The 10,448-nt window shown below is 37.3% G+C and overlaps 1 long non-coding RNA gene across 1 annotated transcript in view; it reads right to left on the bottom strand.

Moving 5' to 3' along the window:
• Nucleotides 1–1,621: 1,621 nt before the first annotated feature.
• Nucleotides 1,622–10,448, bottom strand: part of LOC109275069 (uncharacterized) — a 177,450-nt gene continuing 168,623 nt past the window's right edge. The window contains exons 4-5 of the long non-coding RNA XR_002083961.2: nucleotides 2,176–2,250; nucleotides 1,622–1,882 (exon numbers count right to left, since the gene is read on the bottom strand). This is a non-coding gene — a long non-coding RNA (uncharacterized LOC109275069). The remainder of the gene's footprint in view (nucleotides 1,883–2,175; nucleotides 2,251–10,448) is intronic.

Raw genomic sequence — 10,448 nt, 5'->3', positions numbered from 1 at the left:
CTGAGGAGATTTCCAAAATTCGAAAAGCCTGAGCCCCACCCAGGCCAATTAAATCAGAAAGCTTACAGGTGCATCCAAGGTTTGAGAGCCAGTGCACTGGGCTAACTTCCACATCTCAAGCACAAGGGTAATTTGGGGAACAACAGTTGCTTTTAGGAAAAGCACTCACCACTATTATGGAGAAGGGCAAAGACTATAAAAAAAATAAAACACACAAAAAAACACACAAAAAAAGTGTGTGCTGGTCCGTGGAAAAACTGGAATCTGGGTCAAAAGACAGCCAGATCCAGACCCAACACATCAGCGCTGGCAGCAAGTGCTATAATAATACAGGGAAAATTCTTTCCCCTGCCCAGGTTAAGTCTCCACTCCTATACGTTGCATGAGTTCTTTCTATGCAAAAAGGATTACCCTAGTCCCTATTTTCATTTGGGCCTAATGTGACTGTGTTGTTAATGTTAGGGGTTTGTTTTTTCATTAGAAAAGAATCCAGAAATGTGGAATCTAACATTTTTATTCCCACATTATATATATATATATATATATATATATATATATATATATATATATATATACACACACACACACACATATACATATATATACATACATATATATATATATATATATGTATATATATCTTTTTTTTAATCTCTGAAATTTCTTTCAGACCTGGATTATTTTGTGAGTTAAACTCAAACATCAGTCTTAATTATAGGTATTAAATGTTGAAGAAATAAATATAATAAGAAAAAATAAATATAACAAGTAAAATAGTCTTCACATTTGTTCTATAGTATGTTTAATTTACAACTCCTATTCTCTCATTGTTGCAACTGCTGATATTTACAATATAACTAAGGTCTCAGCATTTGTTAACCTTTCTTTAAACTTAAAGTAAGTGACCCATTGTTTTATGCACCATAACTCACTTATGAGAAAAATCCTAAAATTGCCCTTGATTTATATGACTAAAAATATTTTTGATGTGAAATTATTCTTTATATGTTTGCAGTATATTTCAAATGAAGATGTAGGGGTTTTTTTTTGCCACTATTCTGAACTTCTCCCATCTGCCCTGATAAAAATACAAGTTATAGATTCAAGAATCTCCATAGGAATTCTTTAACTCTGTATCAACAGACAAAGAAATCATTCTTGAAATACATCTGATGACATGATAGACTGGTAAAGTCAAATCTCTCCAGAAGCAAAAATTAACTATGATTACTTGATGTAAGACATCACTCAAACCAATCAAATGTTATTTTGGGAAATCATAAATTTATATCCAGCGTCAGTTTGTCACTCATTAAGTTCTTATAAGAATGATTAGGAAATTATCTTAATAAGTAAACGTTAGTCTTAACCTCTTCTTAGTTTGATGGCTTAAAAATATAAGTTTATATCCATCCATTGAGTCTCACTAAAAGTCTCCGCCTGCTTGGAGAGTTATTTATTCTAGTATTAATAAAATTTGTCCAAGATGGAAGAGGAAATTCTTGCATTGCTTCATTCTGCAACAAATCTGCCTATGACATGTTAGCAAAGCCTTCAAAATATGGTTTCATAGTTAATCTTCGTAAATATTGACCAGGTACCTACTCTTTTCCAGGCACTGTGTGAGCTGCTGGGAATATATGAAAATCTCATTATCTAAGTGTTCTCATACACAAAAACCCTGGGAGCAGATTGCAGTCTTGCCAAGGTGTCGTTTTAGTGACTGACATGGATCACCACCTCCAGCAGTCAATAGTGACAGCAGGCAAAGCTGCTTAACAGGGAGTTACTGATCCTGCAGCTGTATTTTGCTTGTCGCTCCTTTGAAAGATGCTTACTTTGAAGATCTTGATCGTGTGGAAGAGAGGAAGCACGAAATAACCTATAAATCAAGGAACAGAGGGTTTTAGAGCCACAAGTAAATCACCTTGCCAGTAACTCAGAGAGATCACAGAGGAGGTAAACGCAGTGAAGAAAATACAAAAAAGATTCCGTGAACCTTGTGATAAAGGAGTCAATTTCTTTTCCAATAAACATTTTTTAAAGTACTGCAGCAAGAATAGAACTGAAGAGTCTCCCTCCCGCCCACCCTTGCAGAAGGGAAGAAAGATCTAAACAAGGGAACCTCTCCAGGCTCTTTAAGATACCACAAGGAATAGTTCTAGTAACCTCTACCTTTTAATGAAAAGTATGCACTCCTTAGATTTGCTTCCAAATTGCTATCAGTACTCTTTTCCATCCTTATTGAACCTGAAGAAAAACAAATTTCAGATACATTATTGATCATTTATCAATCCCTGGAACTGATAATAATAAACTTTCTTAGGTTGACTATTAGGCCTTGTTCCTCAGGGTTATGAAGAATGTGTTTATGTGGCTCTGGGTTTTACATCTGCAGAGATTTCCTAATTTGCCATAAAAATCATGTAACAAAATGGTGATATAGTTTACATTTCATCCAATTTATTATATTTTAAATACTTTCTACATGGATAAAATGAAGAAACATGATCGTAGAAATTGTCTACAGATAGGAGCATGGTTAATGTCTTTTAATTTGGCCTAATCCACCTAAATTATAGTTAAATCTCACTTAATTGGACTTTATTAATTTTAAATGTGACAAATCTACATGACATTTGGCTAAAGTTGGTCTGTGAAATTAGATGTAGATTCGAATACCAGTTTACCACTTCATTAAAAATTGGTTACACTCATTCTATGACTTATCTGGAAAATGGGGACAGTCTGTCATTTATTTTTACTTATTCTAATCACCCATACTGTTAACACCCTATTGCAATCCACGAACATCTGGTGCACAAGACAATGCAAAAGCCTCCAATTAGAGCCTTCCATCTCCATTCTTACCCACCCACCTCCTCAAAAATATAGGCTATTATTTACACAGCAGTCATAGTGATATCAAAAATCTAAGTCAGAGAATATTACCCCTTTGCTTGAAACTCTGTAATGACTTCTCATTTTACTCAGTAAAATCCAAACTCCTTCCCATGGCTGACAAGGCCTACCTGAATTTCCCACCTACACCACTTTTCTAATCTCATTTTTCCCCAACTTATTGAGATATGACTGACAAATATTGTACATATTTAAGATGTACAATGTAATGTTTTCATATAGATATACATTTTGAGGTGATTACATTTTGAAATGATTAATGAAGCTAATTTAAAAATCCATCACCTCACACAGTTACCTCTTTTCTTCTTGTGTATGTGTATGTGATAAGCACGTAAGATCTATTTTTCTAGCAAGCTTCAAGTACACAATACATTATTATTAACTATAGTCACTATGCTGTACAAAGATCTCCAGAACTTACTCATACTTACATCTGAAAGTTTATACCCTTTGACCAACATCTTCCTATATCCCTTACCTGCAGTCCCTGGTAACAACAATTCTGCCCTGAGTTATACTTTTTTAGATCATTTCACTTAGACTAATGTTTTCTAGTTTCATCCGTATTGTCACTAATGACAGGTTTCCCTTTTTTATTAAGGATGAATAATTTCCCAGTGTACGTGCATGCATGTATATGTCTGTCTCCTATATATATATTTTATATATATATATATATATATATATATAATATATATGTATATATTTTATATATAAAAAATATATATATAAAATATATACGTATATATTTTATATATATAAAATATATATGTCTATATATAATATAATATGTATATGTCAGTTTCATTTGAGGTCTAAGATGTTCCTAAACATGCTATCTTGCCCTTAATGCCCCTAATAAATTGGTTAATTAAATAAGAAGTGGTATAAAAATTCTACTAATTTAGTGTTAAGAGTTATAAACTCAAAAATCACAAAAGCTGGGTGTGGTGATTTTAAAATATGGCCACAAATTCTTTGACATTTCTCACGTTGGGTGGATCTACCTCTCTCTACTTGAATCTGAGCAAACTTGTGACTTTTACTTAAGAAGCTAGGTCAGAATAGGTCATGCAGCTTCCACCTCATTCTCTAGGAAAATTCACCATTGGATAAGCCAAGCACCATGCAAAAAGTTTGACCACTCCAAGATCTCTGTGGTGAAGAGGACACGTGTAGGTGCTCTCATCAACAGCTCCAGCTAAGTTTGCAGCTGATGGACAGCGTCCACTGTCAGGCATCTTGGATGGCCTGGCCACCAGATGGCCATGGTCCTGGCTGACATCTAACAAAAACCACATAAAAAAAAAAAAACCCAGGGAAAACTGTCCAGTCACGCCCTTCCTAAATCTCTGGCCCACAAAATTAAGAGTAAGAGCAAATAGTGGTTGTGTTACATTTTTAAGTTTGGAATCAATTTATTACAAGGTAACAGAGAATCATATACTAGGAAATGTCAAAATTGAGTTTCCTGTCACATGCTATTTCACCTGTATTATTCTGATTCTACTTGCCATGTGGTAAGAAAATGATTCATATAAAATTTAGCCAAGTGTAAACATTGACTTTGATTCACATAACAGGATAGAAAAATATTAAAACTGGAAAGTATTGTTGATTTCGTTCTCCTGAAAATGGAGCCCATGGAGGTTATGGCTTATGAGGAGAGCAGGTGCTCAAAACACGGGACTGCAGACTAAGCCCAGCCCACCTCCTCTTTTGTATAAAATAAAATAAATATGGCCCACAGGACCTCAAGTACTTACTATCTCACCCTGTACCAAAGAAATTTGCCAATACCTGAGTTAGAGAATGGCAAAATTGAAATGGGAACAAAAGTCCTCTGATTCATAGGCAAATATTCTTTTTCCATTATGCTGCCTGACAAGAATAAAATTTTTCATTAACATCAGCATATTTTAATGAGCTTATTTCATGATCCTATGAGTTTAATTTATACCAGGACATCTTAAATTTTGTAAGGACTTTTTGTTTTGGGGGAGACTGTTGTTTTTGTTCTTTTTGTTTTACCTTTGCTCTTGAAAAGAGAGGTGTTAGTCACAAGATGGTTAATATATATTATTGAAGGTTTTCTATGATACCATCAGTGAGGAAAAGAGAAGAAAACTGATAGATTAGCAAGCTTTTTCTCTAAGGGTCGGAATATCTTTTGCTTTGCAAACCAAACAATGTGTATCACAAATACTCTACTCTGCTGTTTAACACAAAAGCAGCCATAGATAAGCCTTAAATAAATGGGCATGGCTGTGTCCAGACTTCATCTGCAAAAACAAGTGGTGGGCTACAGTCAGCCTGCAGTCCTAGTTTGCCAACCCCTGTCTCAGATAATCTGAGACATATAAATGTGCGTGAATGTGCTGCTGCTGCTTAGTAAGACTGTAGTTACGAATTCTACCCAGAGAAGTAGGGGAACATCAAACATGAGGTTCATGTAATAACAATATTTGCCAGTGTATTCAACATGTTTTGCTCCCTATACATTATTTTTTTTTATGTTAGAGAGAGAGAGAGCACATGTGCAAGCAGGGGGGAGGGGCAGAGAGAAAGAGAATCTTAAGCAGGCTCCACACTCAGCGCAGAGCCCAATGCAAGGCTAGGTCCCACAACCCGGGGATCATGACCTGAGCCAAAATCGAGAGCTTGACACTCAACCAACTGAGCCACTCAGATACCCCTTGTTCCCTATACTTTAAAATAATACTTAATACCCAGTCTGAGCCTACTGCAGAATTAGAGTTGAGTTAGTATTACTGAAAGACCTTGTAAGTTAAACTTCAGTCTTTATTATTACAGCTTGAAAGTCTTACCTTTTTACAGTTAATTTATTTCTCCAAGAAATAAAAAGAGACCATTCTAGATGTCAAAAGCCCACTAAAACAGCTGCATCCCAGCCTTAGAATCCTAAAATGGGGTCTGTTTTCACTCCATTGCCAAACTTTCCTGAACACAGTATTTTCAGACTGTATGAGATTTTTCCTCCTGGTTTGCAGAACCCTTGAAGTTCTCTCAATACTGGGGGGAAAGAAAGGCTTATTCTTACCAGTTAGAAGAAGACAATTCCACTTGCAGATGGAAAGAATTTCTATCCTCCATAGGGCTTTACACCACCATAAATTTCCTGGACATGCTGTCACCTATATAAAAGGGACCAATGCCACCTAACTATGAACCTCCCTGGGATAAAGTGGATAAGGTGAGGAAGACAGTAACCTAGCTACCATTGCACTAAGTTGAAGGTGATATTAAAGTAGACTTTTAGGGTGGAAAAGTATGCTTTATTTTTCAGCTTGAGGTAAATGCCTACTTGAACAAAAATAACAAAATTTTTTCCAGTGCTAAAAGCAAATAAGTGGATTTTCCAGAGCTTTAAAAAGAAAAAGAGTATTTCCTTTGTGCCTAAGATATATGTAGATTTCAGAAAGATTTTAAAAATGCATTGATAAGGTAAGCAACTAACCAACGACAAATTCATAGTAATGTTAATTACATAAATATATGTGTGTATATATAGTAATAATTATGAAAAGCAAAATGCAAATATTATAATATTACTTTCAACCATTTCAATTTAAAGAATAAGAAATTTTGAAGTGAATTTTGCTTTGAAAACTCATAGAATTATCCACATATGAAAAATCTAAAATCGCTGTAAAGTGTAAAAATTATCCTTTTTTCCACCTACAGGTAAGTCAAAATTGCTGTGCAAATTTTCTTCAAACTTTTTGAATAGGAATTATCCAGAAAGAAAATCTCTGAAGCTACACACTAAAAACTTCAGAGACAGAAGAAAACTCTTCTCAGTGCCTGCATCTACAGAGCACAGGCAAAACCACCCACCCCCCTCTGCGTGTGCACCCATGTACATGCTCACACACACGTGCACGCACACACACACACATACTCTACACACACACACACACACACACTCTCTATAGTGTATATGATTAACTGATTCAACACAGTTTTATTGAGTGTCATGTACACTAATGTGTGTATGATGCACGTGTACAAATTTGTGTATATTATGTGAATATAACCTCATGTGTGAATATATCTGTGAAAGCAAAGCCAAGAGCAAGGCCTAAGGGCAAAGAGGACATACGCAGGTAAGATGACCCCCAGCTACCTAAGAGCACCAGCAACTATTCTCTGAAGCAGGTTATACACGCACCTTTCCTCTCTACATCTTTCAATTCAACATTTTAAAGTGAAATTATTTTTAAATGTTTCTGAAGTTACATGGAAGACTGCTTAAACTTGTGATTTTTTGAGTTGCAATTTATAAGGTAACCGTACCACTGTTTTCAGTACTAAAGTAAGAGAAAGAGGGCTGGCCATTCACTTTTCTTCTTTAACTCTGGCAAACTTCTATTTCAACAGCCTTTTATATTCATGAAACAATGTACCAAGTTTGGGTACTAGATGTGAGATGCTACTCATGTGGGAAGCCATTCACGCTGACACTACAGATAAGGACTGCTCTTGTTGCAGTGACACAGCAATCCTCTGGTCTCACAGGCCATCATATGTGTCTGAGTTAGCAGGTGGATATAGCCATCCTAAGAATATAACTAGGAAAAATCCAACATGGTAGAACACTAAGCAGTGACTTCTGCAAAGATGAAAACAACTTAGTAATTATAAAAGTCAGACCCTAGATTTCCAAACTAATAGAGATCCAGTATTAATTCTGATTTAGAAACATGACATACATTTCAGAAGTTATTATTTGGTAAGAAAAACAATTAGAAAAGAAAAAAAAAAGCCCTGGGGGTAGGAGTCAAGAAGAAACAGCTTAGTTTTTAAAGTGTCAAGACTGACATCTCACAGAATACAGGGGGAAAGAAAGGAAAAACAGAACATTCCTGTCCTTGATGCTCCCAGGGAGATCAACACTCGCCTTAACAAGAGGAAATGGCCAGCTGTGAAAAAACAGGACCAACTGTGAAGCTGAAGAACCAAGAAGACCTGACTACTTCAGACCCAAAAGTCAACCCCATGAGACAGAGCACCAAAAAGAAGGGAACTTGGTGAGTCCAGAAAAGCATCCAGGAGGAGCACACAGGCCTGGACCCAATCACTTTACCACAGTTAGCTTCAAACTTCCTTGGAGTATCTGACTTCAAACACCAAGATCTCTCTGTCCTGTCCTTTAGAGATAGCATCAGACTACACCTGTTCACCTGTTCATCCTGTATTGCCACCTAGATCAGCTCAGGACCTCATTGCAGATGGCCAGATAAGGTCACCTACTAGGCACTAAAGGAATGAATTCAGGACATGCCACCCATGAAATATGCCACTTTGGTATATGGATTATTTTGAACTGAAGACACATGAAAACAGCAAATGCAGAGAGGCTTTCTCTAAAGACAGATCCTCCAAAAGGAACTCAATTGTTATAAATCCTCTCCCTGGGAGTTTAATCAACCAAGAACGATAGAGTCTTGTCACAGAAAAGACTAGAAGTCAACACGACCCCCTGACAAACTTTGTCACAAATTATCACACCTCCTGTCTATTCTAAGGGCCCATTCGTCTTTGCTAAGTGGCCTACATTTCCACCCCCTTTCTCCTATTAAGACAGTATAAAAGCTCTCAAATCTCACCATTTGGGGGAGGATATTTACTTTTCCTGCAATATCCCCATGTATATAATACTAAAAATTAATAAATAAAATAAAAGCTCTTCTCTTATTAATCTGCCTGTTGTTCATTTATTTCACACACCTCACTATCAGAGAGTGGAGGGAAAAACTTTGTTCCCCTACACAATCTCCTCTCAGCAACACCTCCTCTCGACCAGGCTACAGGCTGCCCAACACAGGCACTTCAAAAGGAAATTTTAAAAGAGGAAAGAAACAGTCTTTGATATTTTGAGCAAGATGATAACTTCTTGGTAAGTTGCACTGTAATAGCACTTTTGTTAAATAGTAAGCATCTCTCCTGAGCCTATGCACAGTGACCTGCCAGTTCTCCTTGACTCAGAAGCCATGGCCCAGGCAGCTAGAGCATTCTGTGTCTCAGATCAGAGAGTGCTGGGAGTTTGGCCTTTGCCTCTACCAGGCCCCAGCCCCACTTTCCTACCAGAGGCTGCTAATAGCAAAAACCACCCTGCTCAGCCATCACAACTGGTCCACAGCCAAGTTGGCTGAAACTTGCCTGCACCAGACCCAATATGGCTAACAAGAACCTTTGTTCCCAGTACCAAAATAGCATTGCATTTCCCTCTAAAGAAATACAATTTTGTCTCTATTACAAGTAGTCTGATGTGTGGTAATCGAAGGGAGACACATTTTAAATTTGAGCTTTATGTTGTGACTAACATTAATTTAAATACCCTACATCAAAGAGCTGTGCTATTCTTCCAAACTGCTTTAAAACCCACCATGATTTTTTTGTTGTTTCAGAAACCCACAGTGCAATCTGCAATGCATTATAAATTTTGAGCGCAGAATCTTATCTATATTTTCTTGCGCATTCCAAAACCCCCCAAAATACTGATCAGAGACAGTTCCCACATTCCAAGACTAGTGCCACAAGCGTGCTGCAAGTTGAGAGAGAAAAGATTGAAAGTAACAGATGTTTGGGTTGCCTAGTCTTGTTATTTTCAAGACTTCATCAACAATGCAAAGTTTTAAATTAGAAATGTACTATAGTTCTATTGTTCCCTATGGAAATTTCTAACTAAAACCAGAGTCTAAGAATTCATTTTCAAACAAAAATTCTAACTTGGTTTTAAGAGGGGGGGAAAAAGTATCCTCTTAGAAGGGAAGACAGTTCAATCTGATGAGCCTCCCCCCTCCAGTCAGCACTGCAGAGGAGAGCAGGATTCAATGAGTAGCAAGTGTTCTCCCACCTCTTGCAGACTTGGTGACTCCATGGGGTATGCTCCCTGCTGTCCAAAAGGGAGGCCGTAGGGGATGCTCACAGCCCCACTACAGTGAGAAAGTTTTGTAGGTCTGTTCTCACTACACTCAGGATAGCTCCACATGCGCTATCCTGACTTGCTTCAAAGAGAGGAGAATTTTAGAAGCCCCTCCAGAAGGCTTGCCTGCATCAACTCCACCATCCATACTGCTCATCCCCTGCTAGGTTTGGCACACCCTGGAGGGAAATTATTAGCTCCCTCCTGGACTCAAAGGGAAGTGTGAGAAAAGTCTATTGTTTGCTCTCAAATCTGCATCCCTAGTGGCTGTCAGTTCACAAATTAGCCTACTTCAAGAAGAGAGCAACACAGGGCTTAAATGATACAGGATTTCACAAAAGCTCTGATCCACGGTTTTCTGGCTGAGGACGGACCAACAAGTGAAACTGATAAAGCAGAGACAGTTTTAATTGAAAGTAGATTTACAGAAGGAAGTCAGTATCCTGTCACTTTTGTTATTGTTGTTGTTGTCCTTAAAATCCTTTTGCCCTTGAGAGCCAAAGCATAAGAGACTGTTAAAAACTGAGAACAAACTGAGGGTTGGTGGGGGGTGGGAGGGAGGGCAGGGTGGGTG

Source organism: Panthera pardus, unplaced genomic scaffold, assembly GCF_024362965.1.
Source record: "Panthera pardus isolate Hobbes unplaced genomic scaffold, ASM2436296v1 HiC_scaffold_2, whole genome shotgun sequence".
NCBI classification, from domain to species: domain Eukaryota; kingdom Metazoa; phylum Chordata; class Mammalia; order Carnivora; family Felidae; genus Panthera; species Panthera pardus.
Note: the sequence above shows the minus strand (reverse complement) of the source record. Positions and strands in the feature narration are given on the sequence as shown.